The sequence below is a fragment of the Canis lupus genome, chromosome 11 (genome assembly GCF_003254725.2).
Source record: "Canis lupus dingo isolate Sandy chromosome 11, ASM325472v2, whole genome shotgun sequence".
Taxonomy (NCBI): Eukaryota; Metazoa; Chordata; class Mammalia; order Carnivora; family Canidae; genus Canis; species Canis lupus.
In genome coordinates this window covers 44126982-44145187 of record NC_064253.1, presented here as the reverse complement: position 1 = coordinate 44145187, position 18206 = coordinate 44126982, and the positions used below count along the sequence as shown (strand labels likewise).

The following is an 18206-nucleotide window of genomic DNA, read 5'->3' as shown; positions in this document are numbered from 1 at the left end:
TTACATTCTATTGGGATTGAAGGTGGGAAAATGGATAATTTAAAGAGTTAAAAATGTAGGAGTTAGCTTCTGGGTTGTTTAATACTTCAAGGTGCATTTGAAAAAGGCATGGAAGTACCATGCCACATACCACACTTGTTCTTTGCCCTATGCATCTCTTCTATTTGGCAAAAAAAAAAAAAAAAAAAAGAATTTACACACAGAGGTCACACCTTACACAAAACTAATTAAAAAAGGATAATAGACCTAAATGAAAAATGGAAAATTATAAACCTCCAAAGAGACAACATTGGAGAAAATCATTATGACTTTGTATCTCTTCTTTCATTTCAGATAGAGCACCAAATACATGATCTATGAAAGGAATAATACGTTGGACTTCATTATAATTAAGAACTTCTGCTCTGTAAAAGATGCTGCAAGAGATGAGATAAGACATAGACTGGGAGAAGATATTTGCAGAAGTCATATCTGATAAAGGATTGTTATCTAAAATAGACAAAGAACTCTTAAAACTCAATAATAAGAAAACATACAAGCTGATTTAAAAATGGGCAAAGGATCTGAGGAGACTCGTCAACAAAGAACATATATAGCTGATAAATAAGCATATGAAATCCTGCTCAATATCATATACCTCAGGGAACTGCAAATTAAAACAATGAGATATCGCTACATACCTATTAGAATGGCAAAAATCCAAAACACTGACAACACCAAATGCTAGTGAACCTGTGGAGCAGTAAGAACTCTCATTCATTGCTGATGGAAATGCCAAATGGAACAGCCACTTCGGAAGACAGTTTGGCAGTTTCTTACAAAACTAAACACATTATTACCATATAATTCAACAATCACTCCCCATGGTATTTAGTTAAATGAGTTGAAAACGTATGTCCACACAAAAACCTGTACACAGTTGTTTATAGCAACTCTATCATAATTGCCAAAACTTAGAATCAACCAAGATGTCCTTCAGTGGATAACTGAAATGGATAAATAAACTGTGTTACATCTATTTAATGGAATATTATTCAGTGCTAAAAAGAAATAAGTTATCAAGTCACAAAGAGATAGGAAATTTAAATGCATGTTGCTTAGTGAAAAAAGGCAATATGAAAAGGCAACATATTGTATAATTCCAACTGTAAGATTTCTTGAAAAGGCAAAACTATGGAGACAGTCTTTTTACTGTAAGTGCTTGCTAGAGGTTTTTAGGGGGTGAGAGATGAATGGATGAGCATAGAGGATTTTTAGAGCAGTGAAACTATTCTGTATGATACAATAAAGATAGATACGTGTCACTATGCGTTTGTCCAAATGTATAGGATGTACAATAAGAATGAACCCTAATGAAAACTATTGGCTGTGAGTGATAATGATGTGTCAGTGGAGGTTCATCAGTTGTAAGAAATGTACCACTCTGGTATAGGATGTTGATAGTGGGGCAGGTTGTTTGTCTCAGATGGAGAGACAGGTGATGTAAAGTAACTCTCAGTTCTTTCCACTCAATTTTCCTATGAACCTAAAACTGCTCTGACTTATAAAGTCTATTTTAAAAATACAGAATTCATATTTTCTGCATATCTGCTGACTGTATTCTAATCTTACCTATTTTTTGACTTGTTGACACCATTTTTGTTTCCAATAACAGTAATGGACAAATTTTTTCCTTCTTGGCAATAATTATTCTCTCAACTTACTCAGTGAGTGATTTTGTAAAATGTACTTGGGTTTCATAATAACTCAACAAGGCAGGTAGAACATCTGATCTTTTCTCTGAAAAAGGAGGAAACTGGTTTGCAGAGAAGTTAAGTGACTTGTAGATCATAGAGACTCTTAGAGGCAGAGTCAAATTGGATCTCTGATCCTCTTATTCTAGTGCTGGCCACTTTCTTTAAGATTATACAGTAAAAAAAGAACATAGTAAATTAACCTATTCCCTATATTTCCATAGCATTTGGTATAATTTATAAGTGCTTTTATTGTACACCTCAGAGTTGGAATGTTTAACAACTGCATTCAGAGGAACTGGATAGTAGTATTACCAGCAGGTATTAGGACCTACGTGGCTTTTGTGCAAGAGATGAGCCTCTTAGTTTCAATGTGATATTTATATTTCACTTTTTTGAAAAGCTAACATTTCCTTCTCTTGAAGGACAACAGAAATTCTCAGAATACTGAAAACAGAGCAGCACAGCACAGCAGGGGTATGTGAGTTGAGATGGGACACTCCCATTAAACTCTCCATAATAACACGATTTAAAGACTGAAGTTTGAGCAATTTCTGACAGAGGAAGAGTATTTTATGCAATGAAGAAATGAAGAAATATTAGAAAGTGATGCCCAACTCTTAAGACAATGACACAATAGAATGCCAATTGGATCAAGCTAGGAACAATTCCCTTAGTGATACCAGCTAAGGATTTTCACCATTTTTTTTTCACCATTTTTTTTCAGTGCGGCAGAATTGACACTTGCAGCAGAGCATCCAGTTTTCTTTAATAATAGAATATTAGCTGGGCACAGTCACCTGATTAGATACTTCCCAGCCTTCTTAGAAGTTTTATGTGACCATCTGACTAAAGTCTGGTTAGTGGAAGGCAAGGAACACCTGGGTGGCTCAGTCGGTTGAGGAAATGACTCTTGGTTTCAGTTCAGGTTATGATCTTAGGGCTGTGAGATTGAGTCCCACGTGGGGCTCCCCACTCAGCAGGGAGTCTGCTTAAGATTCTCTCTCTCCCTTTCCCTTTGCCCTGGCCCACTCCCTCCCTCTGCTTTCTCTCTATATATAAAATTTAAAAAAAATCTTAAAAAAAAGAAAGTCTGGTCAGTGTTTTTTTTTTTTTTTTTAAAAGATTTAATTTATTTATTCATCAGAGACAGAGAGAGACAGAAAGAGAGAGAGAGGCAGAGACACAGGCAGAGAGAGAAGCAGGCTCCCTGCAGGGAGCATGATGTGGGACTCGATCCTAGGACCCTGGGATCACAACCTGAGTCAAAGGCAGACACTCAACCACTGAGCCACCCAGGCGTCCCTGGTCAGTGGATTTTTATTGGAAATGATATGTGCAAGTTTCCCGTTGTGCTTGAAAAGGAAGGGGCTCATCTTTGCTTCCCAGACTAGAATGAATGTGTGATAATGGGAGCTGGTGTAGCCGTGTTGGACCTCAAGGTGAAGCTAGATGTTAAGAATGGCAGAGCAGCAGGATAGAAGTCCACCCATCTATCTTTTGTGTGAGGGAGAGCTAAACTTCTTCTTTCAGCCAGTATCATTTTTGTGCTAATGAATTAATTAAAGCAGTTCCTAACTAAAATAGAAGTTAATGTAAAAACTATATTGTATTCGATTTGTAGTTTGTTACATATTACTTTTCTAAAACTAACAATGGTAATCATGCATATTGTTCTCTCTCCAGAGCATTATTTCATTCTTTCTCTTTCTTTTTGATGTTTTTATAAATGTTAGAGTAATAGGACCTTCTATGTATTGTTATAGATCATTATTTAGATTGAGTGAACCTCCCAATGGAAAAGAAATTAGAGTAAGCATGCTCAAATGGCAATAGTAGTGAAAATCTGGTGCCTAGGTGAGCACATCAGCTTCCCGTTCTCCATAGAGCATGGGGTATTACCAAGGCCTGTTTTATTTAAGTGAACTAAATTCAGTATTTTCAAGAATTTCTTCATTTAATTAAATCCTTGCAGTGTTATGCCCACAGTTTAAATTTTAGTGACATTTTTTGGATTTTATTTCCTTATATTTAAAATAAAGATAATATCTTCAAAGTTCCCTTAAGCTCTGCATGGTCCGTACTTAGTTCTCCAGTTATGTTAGCCTCTTGTTTTTTTGTTTTTGTTTTTGTTTTAAAGATTTTATCTATTTATTCATGAGAGACACAGACAGAGAGAGGCAGAGACATAGGCAGAGGGAGAGGAAGGCTTTCTGTAGGGAACCCAATGCAGGACTTGATCCCAGGACTCCTGGGATCATGCCATGAACCAAAGGTAGAAGCTCAACCACTGAGCCACCCAAGCACCACTGTTAGCATCTTGTTATGAGCATACTAATATTCAGCACCCAATGGTAATACCAAAAAACCCCAAAACCCAAAAACCAAAACAAGACCTAAAACAAAAAACCCCAAAAGGTTAGCAATATTTTTTTCTATTACAGAATAGAGTCAGTTTACAGGAAAAGAATGCCAGGGAGGAAGAAATGTTGGCTGCCAAGGCACAAATACAAGAGCTTCTACACTTTGGTACTAGAACCTTGAACCAGGCATCCTTACCACAATAGGCGTTAATTTAGACTGCCAGTACCATGAAAGGAAAGTAGGCACATTGTGGAAAAACTTTCCCATTTAACCTGCATCTATTTTGGATGTGTTAGTTAGAGCTGAAAAGAGTAAGTACTTAAGATGAGAATCTATTGATTTAAGCAGTACCATTCTCATATGTTCTTTTTCTTCCTACTGCTTTCTCATTATTCTCGCCTTTTTATTTGCTCTTCAGACCTCTGTTACTTAATGAGCTCACATCTTCATTGAATTCTCCACCAGGATGCCTATTTCCTGATCCAGGAAAGTTCATTAACATGTACAAATAATAGAGACTCGAGGTAGAAATGTCCATAGCAATGGATTGGCTCCTTGTCACATTTCACAGTCTTTTCTGTTCCTGACCTTTGTACTTCTTTTTGTCTTTAGAGAATGTTCGAGAAGTAGTCTGGAAAGTAAAAAAAGGAAGAAAGAGCTAGAAGGTATTGTGTTAAGGTGTAGTGTCCATCTGAATTTAAGAATGGAATTAAAATTGCAATTAATTAAAGTTGCAATTAATTAAAGTTGAAAATCTTAGTATGTCTAACATTTTTTAAAAGTATGCTTCCCATATTTTGATATTTCAAGTATTAGCAAAATTTAAAAAAAATTTCAGAGCTGGCATGTAGTCATCAACCTTTTTTTTCTTTCCAGGAATGACTATAAGAACTGTGATGAGGATCACAATAAAACTTGCTCATCTGGAGGCACAGAAATTTCAGATTAGTTATAGCAGAGAGGAGAGAATATTAGCATATTACCAACCCAAAGTAATATGCCTAACCAAAAAAATGAGAAAAAGATATAATCATAGCATAATAAAGAACAGTCTTTAGAGTTGAGTAAATTCTTTTTAAAGATTTTCATTTATTTATTTATTTGAGAGAGAGAGAGAGAGAGGAGAGGGAGAGGGAGCACAAGCAAGGGGAGGGGCAGAAGGAGAAGTAGGCTCCCCGATGAGCAGGGAGCCCCATGTGGGACTTGATCCCAGGATCCCGGGATCATGACCTGAGCCGAAGGCAGACACTTAACTGACTGAGCCACCCAGGCGCCCCAAGTTAAATATATTTCTCTCTCTAAAAAAACTCCATATGTGAGTCTTATTTATTTAAAAACTTTTTAAAAATTTTTTTTTATTTTAAAATTTTAACCGAAGGTTAATTTCCATTAACCTATAACCAGATTATGAAGAAGCATCATGGATTGAAGGTGTAAATCACTCCTATTGAGACTTATCTGAGCCTGCTTTTTTTGGAACTGTTTGCCCAATTACCCAGATTTGCATTCTTTCTGAGGCCCCTCACTTCTTCTTGGCCTGATCTTCAATTGTTGGCACATTTTGCCTTCTTACTTTCCAGGCTCCTTCTCTGTCCTTGGGATGCTAATAGCGATGTTGAGCACCATCACACTGTAGTTCAAGTGATCCATCAGTTTAACCTTGCATCTCCCAAGAACCTTTCCTGAGATACAGCCCCACTGAGCGAGGGTTTAAAGTCAGTTTTTACAAATCACTGTGATCGGTTACTTGCTAAGGTAGGGGAACCTTGACAGCCGTGACGGAATGCTTCTGTGGATAAAATGCAGTGGGGGAAATGGCTGAAGCCATCCTTTTAAATGGAATCAATGTTTGTCAGCAGCTTCACCATCTTGTACCAACATTACAAGGTAGCTAGAACTCAGATAGTTTATGATAAATACCTCTCCTGGGACCTTCTCCTTCTGCAAATATTTTAAAGTAACATTAAGAAGAATAATCTCAATGAACATTATTACTCAATGATAGAAATGTCATTTTGAAACTCTTTTTAGGTTTATCCCAAATAGTTAGCTGAAATTCCTTTTAGAGAGCTATAACAAACAGAATGTATGAAAATAGTTTTTGTAATTTTCTTGCTAAAGAAATGTAAGTGTATAACTATGACATGATGTCTATGTATTTTATTTTCCGTGCATCTTTTTTTTTTAACCAAGTGGCATTGCACTATACTCTCTTTTCTTATTCTTTTTTTGATATTAATCATTTGAGTACTGTAAAACCAGACTATCAAGGGCTTTGCTATTTTCCATTATAAGAATTCTAATAATTAAAACAGAAAAACAATTATGATCATGGCAGACAAACACATCAAGACAAATCTCGGAATGAATTCCAGAAACATTAGGGGACACTTGTATTGCTGCACTTGGAAACTTTATTTAGAGGAAAATTATTTCAGAAATTAGCCCTCCTTCAATCTTCCCCTTAAAAGTAAAAAAAAGTAACAAAAATGATGGCTTGTGTAATCTCAGACAGAATTTCCTTCTTGTGACTGACTTAGAAATTTCTCATACCCTTGCTTGCTGTTTCACATCTAATAGCTAGGAAGTAATTAATTATAGTCATTTCAAAGAAAATGCTTCAAACATTATTCTTTCCTAACTTTTGGCTTACAAAATTGAAGTAGCAATAGCAACAAAGGTATTATTTAAACAGAAGGAGATACAATTTAAAAGATTTTATTAATTTAGTTAATAATTATTTATTGAGTGACTCATATGCTATTCTCATGGTTACTGGAGAGATAGATACATCTAACATACTATCACTCCCCTCAAAGAGCATGGACTATTTTAGAGTTAATGATATTTTGCTTTATTACTCAATTGATTCATATTTATGGATTTAGTACCCACATTCTTCTAGATTTTATTTATTTACTATTATCATTTTTAAAAGATTTTATTTATTTATTTGAGAGAGGGAATGAGTGAGAGAGAGAGCATGAGCTGGGGGAGGAGCAGAGGGAGAGGAAGAAGCAGACCCCCTGTAAGCAGGGAGCCCTATGCGGGGGCTCTATCCCAGGACCCTGAGGTCATGACCTGAGCTGAATGCAGATACTTAACCAACTGAGCCACCTTGGTTCCCCAACATTCTTCTAGATTTCATAGGAGTGACTTAGCTTGGGTCACTTGAAAGCAGAGCTTGAAACAAAGACTTATACAGGTAGTTTATCTGGGGATTACTCTTACAGATCAAGAGAGGATGGAATAGAGAAGAGAAGAATATAAGGGGGGTTACTGCTGTAGGCAATCACTAAAATATCCAATGGAAGGGAGGAAAGAGATGGGGCATTTATAATCCAGTACTGAAGACATAAAACTTCAGTACGCTAAAACTGCAGTGAAGAATATGGGCAGCCATATGACTGAGGAAACAACTGTTCCATGTAAGCCAGTAGTTCTCAACTGGGTTGATTTGCACCCCCTACAGGTGATATTTGACAATATCTAGAGATAGTTTTAATCAAGATGGGAGGGAGAGGGGGTCGAGGAGGGAGGGGAGAAGAATGGGGTGAGAGGGTACACTACTGGCATCTAGTGGGTAGAGGCCAGTGATACTGCTAAACATCCAACAATGCACAAGACCACTGCCCTAATATAAAGAAACATCTAGCACAAAATACCAATTATGTTGTTGTTGAGAGACCCACTCAAACATTTGATATGCCCATGTCACTTGGGAATCTAGTTAAAATGTAGACTGTCTTCAGTAGGTCCAGGGTGGATCCTGACCTGCTTTTTCTAACCAGCTCCTAGATGGTGCTGATGTTGCTGGTCTATGGACCATAGATTAACAGCACTACAGACAGTAAGTATGGTGAAAGATTAGAAAAGTGAGAGACAAATGATAAGTAGAGCAACTTTTCTAAGGGAAAAGTCCTAGACAAGATGACATTCAGGGTGGCTGAGATTTGGTGGATAGGGTAGTAAGGAAAAAAAAAAAAAGCAAAAGCAACATGAGTGAAGAAGTCAAGTTGACAATTTTTAGCATAAAATAAGTATGCCTTAGGAATATAGAGAAAGGAAAGAGAAGAGGGTAAAAAAGTACCTGGGTGGGAAGGCTTGTTTCATCCTTAATATTGCTCTGTGGCTGCGCAAATTACACATCCTTTTGGGCTTCCTGTTTCCTCACTTTAAAAAGAATACTTCAGAGTATTGTGTTAGATATTGAACCTGAAAGTGAAATCATGTATGTCAGTTTTGTACTTTCCAGATGTAAATTTCTATTACCAGCCTGCCCAGATTTGATTCTTACCTGCACTTCTTATTCTGTGACCTAGAACAATGCTTTTCTGGTTTTTACAATTTTGTCAAACAGGAGTTCAGTAAAAAATCAGTTTCCATACGGGATGGTATTTTACAAACTACTGCTCATAGATAGTTAGCATTTATTCATTTCTTATTATGTGTCACTGTTACAAGTACTTTACATGTATGACATTTTAAAGTTTCCATCAGTTACTGGATGCAGGTAATTACTGTGATCCCCATTTTACAGACAAGAAACTAAGGTTATATAACTTACCCAATGGCAAATAGTCAGTAAATGGCACAGCAATGGTTTGGACTCAAGCCTTCTATCACAGTGTGTTTTTAGCAACTATGTTACTGGGGTTTTCTTAAACATCGGTATTCTAGCTTTTGTTTCCTACAAAAATTTTGCTGTGTGAACTGGCTTGCTCGAGAAGCTTCAGCATTTTCATAGTTTCAGACTAGAGAGGATTCAGCAAAGGGACTTCTTGTTGGATCTTTGAAGTTTTTCCACCTATGGGGGAGAGACATCTCCCTGGACTCTTCTAGATTGATTGCTCTTTATTTGTATTTTTCACAATATTAAGAGTCCACGGAAGTAATAGTAGGTATGTACAACCTCACCTCAATCTTTCCGAATGTCTAATGTACACCATATATTTACCCTGTAATAATATAGCACCAGACTGCAAAAATATCAAGATTGCATGTTTTTGAATGGAATTATAGAATAGACTCTGAATATATATCCCATTACTATTAATATAATAATAATAATAATAATAGTAATAATTCTTAAGAAAGTTTGGGAATCATTGGCCTATAATATTGTCCATGTCTGTCATGATTAGGTCAAACCCAAACACATATATAATGTTTCACTCTATGAAAATCTGTATTTTCATTAAACAGAATCTCTAGTTTCCCTGCCTCTTAAGGACATTTTTGGTTCATCTGAGAAAAACCATCTAAGCTAACAACCTCTTTTAACTCAGGCCGTTTTGAACTCTGTCACACACTCCTGTGCCTCCATCTTTACTCCCCAGGAAATGAGGAGTGTGTAGGTTTTTTGTTGTTGTTGTTTTTTATTTGTTTATTTTTTTGCAAGCAAGTTTTTTTATTATTTATTTTTGTGCTTGGGCAGAACGTGACATTGCTGATTTCTCATTTTTAATATTCTCTGAGGGGGATGTGGGTGGGAGAAGAACATACCCAGGATTTTTGTTGTTGTTGTTGTTTAAATGAATGTGTCATAAAATTCTGTTGTGACAGATTTTAAACAAGTCCCTGTAACTGGGTGAAATGAAGTGACAACAAGGGAAGACTGGACAGAAACACATCAGCTCCGTGAATTTCTTTGTATCTGTTGCCTTTGTCTTTCCCACTGAGTTGAAATATTTCTCCCATGGAGCCTGTGATGCTTGCCGAGTGGAAGGTCTCTGGCACTCCAAAGCAATATCCCCCAACAGCCTCCAGTCCCTAAAGAAGAGGCAATTACAACCCCTCTTTCCTGGGAGGTGTCAGTCGTGAAGGCAAAGGAGCCTTTGGAGATGGGTTGGAGTGTGTCAGTCATTCAAAGAGTAAACTCTGGCATTGAACAAATGGTGTGTTCCTGCATGCAGTGCCAGCAGGCAGCTTCCGGCTACAAACTCTTTTTGCAGGGATAAAAGTCTTCCTAGTGGAGCTCTAGCAATTCTAAATATTTCATGCCTGTGCTCGAACAAAAAGTTGCCATGGGAAGGCTGGCTTGAAGATGTATTACTGGCTTGGTATTTTCCAAATTAAAGTCTCTCATTAGCTTGTCCTTCTCTGCCCCTTTCTCACCCAAGTCGGAAACTCCAACTGCAAGCATTCTTCAGAAATTACAGTTCCTGTCTTAGGTATCTCCTCTATTGAAATTTGTCAGCTCTGCCTTCTGAGTCCTGCTAAAGATCTATCACACATAACAGGGGAGGAAGCAGAAGCTACTATATCTTATGAAGTGTTCAGAAGTATTTGTGGAAATCAAGTTGTATTAGTGATCTTATTATGTAACTACCCCAAAACTAAATGGCCTAGAAATTGTGAATATTTATTATCTCTCACACTTTCCGTGGGTCAGGTTTTCAGATAGGGCTCACAAGGGATACCTTTGTTCTGAATGTCTAGCCTCAGGAGGAATACTGGAAGACTAAAGACTGGAATCAACTAACGGCTCATTTACTCATGTGTCTAGAGTTGATGCTGGCTTTTGGCCAAGAAGTTGGCTAGGCTGAACACATGGCTTCAGCTTCCTCCCAGCAAGTGACTGGATTTCAAGGGCAAGTGTCTCAAGAGAGACACTGATTTTTATGACCTATGGAAGCCATACAGGGTCACTTCTGACACATCTTAGTGGTTAATGCAGTTACAAAGTCTGCCCACGTTCAAAGGAACCTTGACATGAAGAGAGGTCAATAGCCCATTGTGAGAAGAACCTCACATTATTGGTGAGATCTTCATTACAAAATACAATCTGTTTCTCAAGTGCATTTGAGAAAAGTTAAACTAATTGGTACTTTGGGAGTATTGTCTGTGCTTCCTAGTTTGTTTGGTCACAAAAATCATAAACTGATGGAAACTGCTCACTTGTTATAATTTATCATATCTACATAATGATTTGTAATATGTCAGTTACTTTTATACTTAGTATTTTAAGTTTCATTTGAACTTGGTAAATCAAGAATATTTACCTACACATTACAAATAAGGAAGTATAAATATCCTAAAATCACCCAGATTTTTAATGGCAGATTTGGGAGCAGAATCCAGCTTCTCTAACTCCCTGGACCATTGTTCTTTTCATCAGAATTTGTAACATCTACAATTTGTAACATCCTCAACAAGTGAGCATTTGTTGAGTACTTTCCTTGATGGAGGCACAGTGGTAGATACTGAGTGAATCAAGATGGATATGACATAGTCTCTCACTTCAGAGAACATGTAGTCACAGGGTAAACACACAAACACATGCATTCAAAAGAGCAGGACAAGTGTAGAGGTGCAAGTAGGCAAAGGTGTTGTTTGAGTACCACTTAATTTCATTTTGGGATTCAGGGGTGACTTTCAGGGGGATAAAATATTTAAGCTTAAATTTCATTTCTCTCAGTTCACTAAACTAGACAGCTATGGGGCAAGGCACATTGGGTACTTAAATTTCAATAAATATACTTTAAGATAATATGTGTCTAACATGATCTATATGGTAAGGCAATTGCCTTTTCCTTTTGTCCTTCAAAAAATTTATATATTTGTAATGTCTTGATTGTGGGTATGTCTTACTTCTCTTGCTACTTTGAGTAGTATCTTAAAATATTGCGGTTTCTAAGTGGTTGTTGCTAGTATATAAGACTCTCAGTGTTTTTCTTGCACAGATCTTTTATACAATATTCCTGCTGAGCTTTTTCTACCTTCTCGGGTAGGATGCTTAGCTTATTGATTTTCAGCTTTCCTCTTCTCTTAATGTATGCATTTAAATGCTATGTATTTACCTTTCATTATTGCTTTAGTTACATCCCACAAGTCAGATATTTAGTGATTTTATTTTTACATAGTTCTGTATATTATAATTTCCATTCTGAACTCTTCCTGAAAACAATGTATTTTAAAGAAGAATTTCTTTAATGCCACACACACAAATTATAAATTGGTTCTGTTTCTTTGGAGAACTTTGAAAGAATATTTGGTAATAATTTTTATTATTTTTCTATAATACTGGATTCAATTTCCTAATATTTTAGTGACAATTTTTATTTTATGTTAGGTTTTGGTATCAGGGTTATACTGGTCTCATAAAATGAGTTGAGGAGTGTTCCCTCCTTCTGTATTACCTGAAAAGATTAGTATAAGGGTTGTAGTTCTTGAAATATTTGACAGGACTCACAACTAAATCCACCTGAACATGGAGGTTCTTTTGCAGAAAATTTTTAATTACATAGTCTTTTTTTAAAACAGTATAATGGCTGTTCAGATTTTTTATTGTTTTTGACTCTGTCTTGGTAAATTTAATTTTTTTAAGGAAATGTTTCCATTTTATCTAATTTCTTCTATAGACTGTCATAAAGTTATATTATTCCCTTATTTTCCATTTAATTTCTGTAGGGTCTGCGTTTCTAATCTGTAATTCATTCTTCATATTGATAATTCATGTTTTTTCTTTTTTTCTCTTGATCAGTGTTTCTTGAGGTTTATCAGTTTAAATAATCTTTTTTTGAGAGCCAACTAGTTTGATTCTGTTATTATCTTTATTATTTCCTTTTTTATACTTTCTTTTTGTCAAAATTTCCTTTTTTCCTTCTTGAGCTAGGCATTTTAATACTTAACCTTTTCTCTTTTCTAATAAGCATTTAAAGGCAAAAATTAAGTGAAATAGGTGAAGGGGATTAAAAGTACACTTACATGATGAGAACTGAGTAATGTATAGAATTGTTGCATCACTGTGTTGTATAGCAGAAACTAATATATTATATATTCGCTACACTGGAATTAAAATAGAAAAAAAGCAAAAGTTTTCCTGTAAGGGCTTTCTCTGCATTCCCCAAATTTTGATACATTATGTTTCCATTATGATTCATGTTTAAATATTTTCTAATTTCCTTTGTAATTTCTTCTTTGACCTGTGAGTATTTAGAAAGGTATTGCTTGATTTCTAAGTATTTGGGGATTGTCTAGATATTTTATGTTTTTCTTTTTATTTATAATGTAACTAATGTGATTAGAGAATATAATCTAGATGATTTTAATTCTTTGGAAGTTTTTTGAGATTTGTTCTGTGACTCCAAATATGGTCTTGGTGAACATTTTTGTTTGCCTTAAAGTAATATACGGTTGACCTTTGAACAAACAGCATTAGGGATACTAACAGCCTCAACCCTCTACCTCTGAAAACTTAGGTATAACTTTTGACTCCCCAAAAACTTAACTACTAATAGCCTGTTGTTGACTGGAAGCCTTACCAATAAGATAAACAGACGATTAAGCCATGTTTTGTATATGTATTATATACCACGTTCTTACAATAAGGTAAGCTAGAGAAAAGAAAATTTTATTAAGAAAATCATAAGGATAGGGATGCCTGGGAGATTCAGCAGTTAAGCGTCTGCCTTTGGCTCAGGATGTGATCCCGGGGTGTGGGATCGAGTCCCACATGAGGCTCTGTGCGGGGAGCCTGCTTCTCCCTCTTCCTGTGTATCTGCCTCTCTCTCTGTGTTTCTCATGTATAAATAAATCAACTCTTAAAAAAAAGAAAATCATAAGTTATAGTATGATACTGTTTTGAACAAAATTCCAAATATAGGTTGATCCACACAATCCAAACCTGTGTTGTTCAAGGGTCAGTAGTATATTCTTCAGTGTTTTGGGTGTAATGTTTTATAAATCTCAATTATATCTAGCTGGTTGAAAGTATTTAGATATTTTATATTGTTTTGATTTTGTCCATTTGTTTTTTAAATTACTAAAAGCAGGATGTTAAAATCTCTAACTATAATTGTGGGTTTCTCTCTTTTTTTTTTTTCCCCTTTAATTCTGTTGGTTTTCCTAGTCTAATTCCCTGTTACCATTTTGCTATTGTATAATATAGGCTTCTGGGTGAATTTTATTGCTACCACCATCCCTACACCACTTAATCTGTTTTGTTATGAAATTATTACATATCAAGGTACTGATTTCTCTATGAACCCAAGTAGGCTGAGTGCTTTTTCAATCCCATACTTGCAGTGATATAAGGTTTATTTTATGGTCATGTCACAATCCAATGTATGTTGCTAAGAAAAGGGTTCTTACCTACACAGTCATTCAGGACATTAGCTTTTTCTTTGAGTACCTTCTCACTACTTCATTACATGAGAGTCACCAGGGATTTCTTGAATCTGGCTAATAAAAGAGGGGGGAAAAAAGAGGGAAAAGAATGAGTAATATTGTAGACACGCTGTTTTTAGTCTGGGACTTGAAAGGGTGTATTTCCCTTTTTGCCTATATTCTTTGGGAACTCAGTTACCGAGCCATTCTAATTGGAGGAAAAAGTTGAGGAATGTGGACTGGTTGTGTGACCAGGAAGGAGGAAATGCATTTTGGTGCTATGTAGCATTACCTCTACAACATACTCTAGTTCCACCAAGATCAGCCCAATATTGTGTTTAAGTTATGCAATATAATATTTTATTTCATTCTAAGTACTGAAACAAAAATAAAGTTTAATATAGTGGGTTGCATAATATATTGAATTTCTGCTCACATAAAATGTCATATCTTCCATTACCTTGGTTGAAAATGATTATCCTCATCTCTGTCATTTTATGGCTTTTGCTTTGAAACTCGATAAAAATATTTGCTATGGTCCTTCTAATAGTAAGAAGTTGTGGATTCATCTTTCTCTTTCCCTCTAGGTATGGAACTCCTTGAGGTAAGAGAATTATGTATTATTAATCTTTGTATCCCCACAAGTGCCTAATGCAGGGCTTCTTCACATTTGGTTCACAGGCAAGAATACACGTCTGTTGAACTGAATTGAGAGAAAATTATAATTCAAGGAGCTATCAAGAAGTTTGCAGACTTTCCATTTTTATAATTTGATCTCCTCATTTTACTGTTCTAGAAACTGAGGATCAGAGAAATTATAGGCTATACCCACGCTTATAGATCTAGTGAAATATTTTAACTGGAACTAAAACCCAGATGTTCAGCTTGTAGTTGGTGGTGTTATTTTAATTAACCAATTTGACCATGATTATTGCTTCTCAGTTGAGGTACAACAATTAAAATTACATATTTAAATAGTTAAAACTTTTGTTGAAAATACCTCTGTTAAAAACTATCATTGCATTTTCATTAATGTCATTTATGTGTCTCAAAGTATGTTTCTGTACAGCTTTTTGAAGGTTATTTTCATTTTGGCACACTGGTAGATAGGAAAAATATATGCCAAAAAGGGGCAGCATGATATCATCTTGGAAACAAAGAAGCATAAATTGTGTGCATCAGGCATAAGCTGAAGCTTAATTTTCACACTTGAGAAAAACATATGACATGAATTATTAAAATAATTTCCTTATCTGGTTATGAGAGTTAAAACTGAATCTCATGTTTTTTTTCAAGACAATATATAATGGGCAGAAATTGCTGAAATAAGTTAGCCATTTCACTTTGACTTAATGTGATGGTTAAGTTTATGTTGACTTGACTGGGGCCACAAGGTGCCCATACATTTGATCAAACATTTTTCTGAGTATGTCTGTGAAGGTGTTTCCACGTGAGATTGAAATTTGAAGCAGTGGACTGAGTAAAGCAGATTGACCATCCTAATGTAGATGGTCACCATCTAATCAGTTGAAGGCCTGGATGGAACAAAAAGGCTGATCCTCCTGAAGTAGTAGGGAATTCCTCCTGCTTGACTATTTTCAGGCTGGGACATAATTTTTTTTCTTGTTTTTGGACTTGAATTGAAACACTGGCTCCTCCTGGGTCTTAAGCCTACTTGGTCTCTGGGCCAAATCTATACCATCAGGCTTTTGTGTTCTCAGGCCTTTGGACTTGGACAGGACTATACCACCAACTTTTCTGGGTCTCCACCTTACCAAATGAAGATCTTGGAACATGTCATCCTCCATAATCACATGCGCCAATTCTATCTATCTATCTATCTATCTATCTATCTATCTATCTATCTATCATCTGTCTATCTCATCTATCTATCTATCTATCTATCTATCTATCTATCTATCTATCATCTGTCTATCTCAGAGTTTCAGGGTTCTCCAGAGAAACAGAATCAATAGGATATGTGTGTATCAATTATAATTAATAATTAAAGCTTTGAACACTTTGTTGTAAAACATGTTTACCCATCAAACAGTGCTACAAGAGGGGCAACATGTCTAGGTTTGCTCAGGTAATAAAGAGTTAATTGAAACTTTCTAGATAAATACATATGGAGAAATTATAATTGGGGTGCTTCCAAAAATAACAATGCTCATGTTTAGAATTCTAAATAAAAATATAATTACTAAGTAATTCCTCTTGATTAGCACCTCTGTTCTCATGATGAGCTAGGATTCTGTGATAATGTTAGAAGAATGATACTTAGTCAAAAGTTCAAGTGATATGCCACAAGTATAAGCAGTACAATCCGGATCTCTTCAATTAAGTATATTTAACAGCAAGTGGAAGCTTATTTTTTTTTCCACAGAAATAGAATAAAGGCTTTCCTGATGATAAAACTGATTGTTTTCTTAGCAGTGTATCCAAAACAAAAACCTTACCCTGACCCTGATGTCTAGTGTTTTATTCTTCCATATAACATGTTGAGAAAGTTACTGATAAATAACCGCTTTCCTTAAGAATATTAGATTGTTCTTGTGTATTATAGCAAGGAGTTACACTATTACTCATGAGCAACAAATATTTTCAATATATTAAGAGAAAATTACCATTTTCAAGCCATGTTGTTGAGTTTGCATGTGTGTTTTTCCCAACTCCAGGTAATTGTGAGTTGGATTAACACTGACATTATCATTTTAGCATAGATAGACCTGACCATAATGGACAATGTATTGATTAGCCTGAGAGTATGATTGAAATTTTTTTTAAAGACTTGGTCAGCCCTAGGTTTATTGTATCCTGTTAGAATGAGAAGACTCAGCATGCTGTTTCGAAGGTCAAGTCTTATCTGATTTCAGTACATCTTTACTTCTGGAATCTTAATAGAAGAAAGGTTTTTTCTTTTCTTTTCTTCTTTTTTTCTTTTTCTTCCCTTCCCTTGCCCTCTGTTCCCTTCCCTTCTCTTCTTCACTTAGGTAGGTGCACCATGGGAAATTTACTCCTGTGAAATACGTGCCTTCCAAATTACCAGGTACCTTTAGAGACCCAAATCCTGTTGACTTTTCTGAGCTTTCCTGAGAATCAAAGACAATGCTATTTCCCTTTTATTTCTTTCATGTCAAATGTCATTCATGTCAAACAGTTCATGTGTAATTACTTATAAATAACTTATCACAAATTTGAACAAATAACTATAAGCCTAGAAGTCAAAATAAAATATTCAACCCACATACATTTATTGATCAGCTAATATATGGCTGGAAACAATTTTGGCCCTGGGAATGCTAAGTTGAATAAGACTTGTTTCTTGATTTTTAAAAACATGGCACTATGTTTTGTGATTACTACTTTAAATAATGGTGAAGTAATTTGCTTAGAATAATCCTCGCAGAGATAAGATTTACAAAATCCAGAAATAAGGTATTTGTATGTATATGTGTATATATATTTACATATCTATATTTATATATATTTATTTATATGTACTGAGCAACTTGAAGGCAACAGACAATGACTAACACCAGGCAAAAATAGCAGAGGATATTAGGTTTGAAAGATGAAATGTAACAGGTGAGGCTTGCTATTTTGAAGTTCTTTGCTTGTGTGTATGCTCAAACCTACAGAAGCTTCTAAAGGCAAAAAGCTAATGTCTTGCTGCCTTGAATCAGTGAACAGAGTCTGAGGGAGGAAAATAGCCTTAAAGTTTAGGAGAAATCCTAGAAGGAAAAGATACAAAGTGATTTGGGCCTCAAAACTGCATTGAAAATCTGCTGAAATACTGCTAAACTGTCTAAACTGTGTGGCATCATTGGAGAAAATTCTACGGAGCCCAAAAAAGAATAGCAATAAGCAAACAAATATAGGGTCTGTAAGTTGAAAGACATGAAGAAATGTCATATTATGGTCTCTAGTAGGGAACAGAATTTGGAGTTTGAATATAGGCAAGTTATCTGGTTCTAGAAGAAAAAAATGATCACTCAT

The 18206-nt window shown here is 35.5% G+C and overlaps 1 pseudogene; it reads left to right on the top strand.

Moving 5' to 3' along the window:
• The first annotated feature begins 5911 nt into the window (after positions 1-5911).
• The window catches only part of LOC112649707 (arf-GAP with GTPase, ANK repeat and PH domain-containing protein 11-like), a 35333-nt pseudogene continuing 23038 nt past the window's right edge, over positions 5912-18206 (top strand).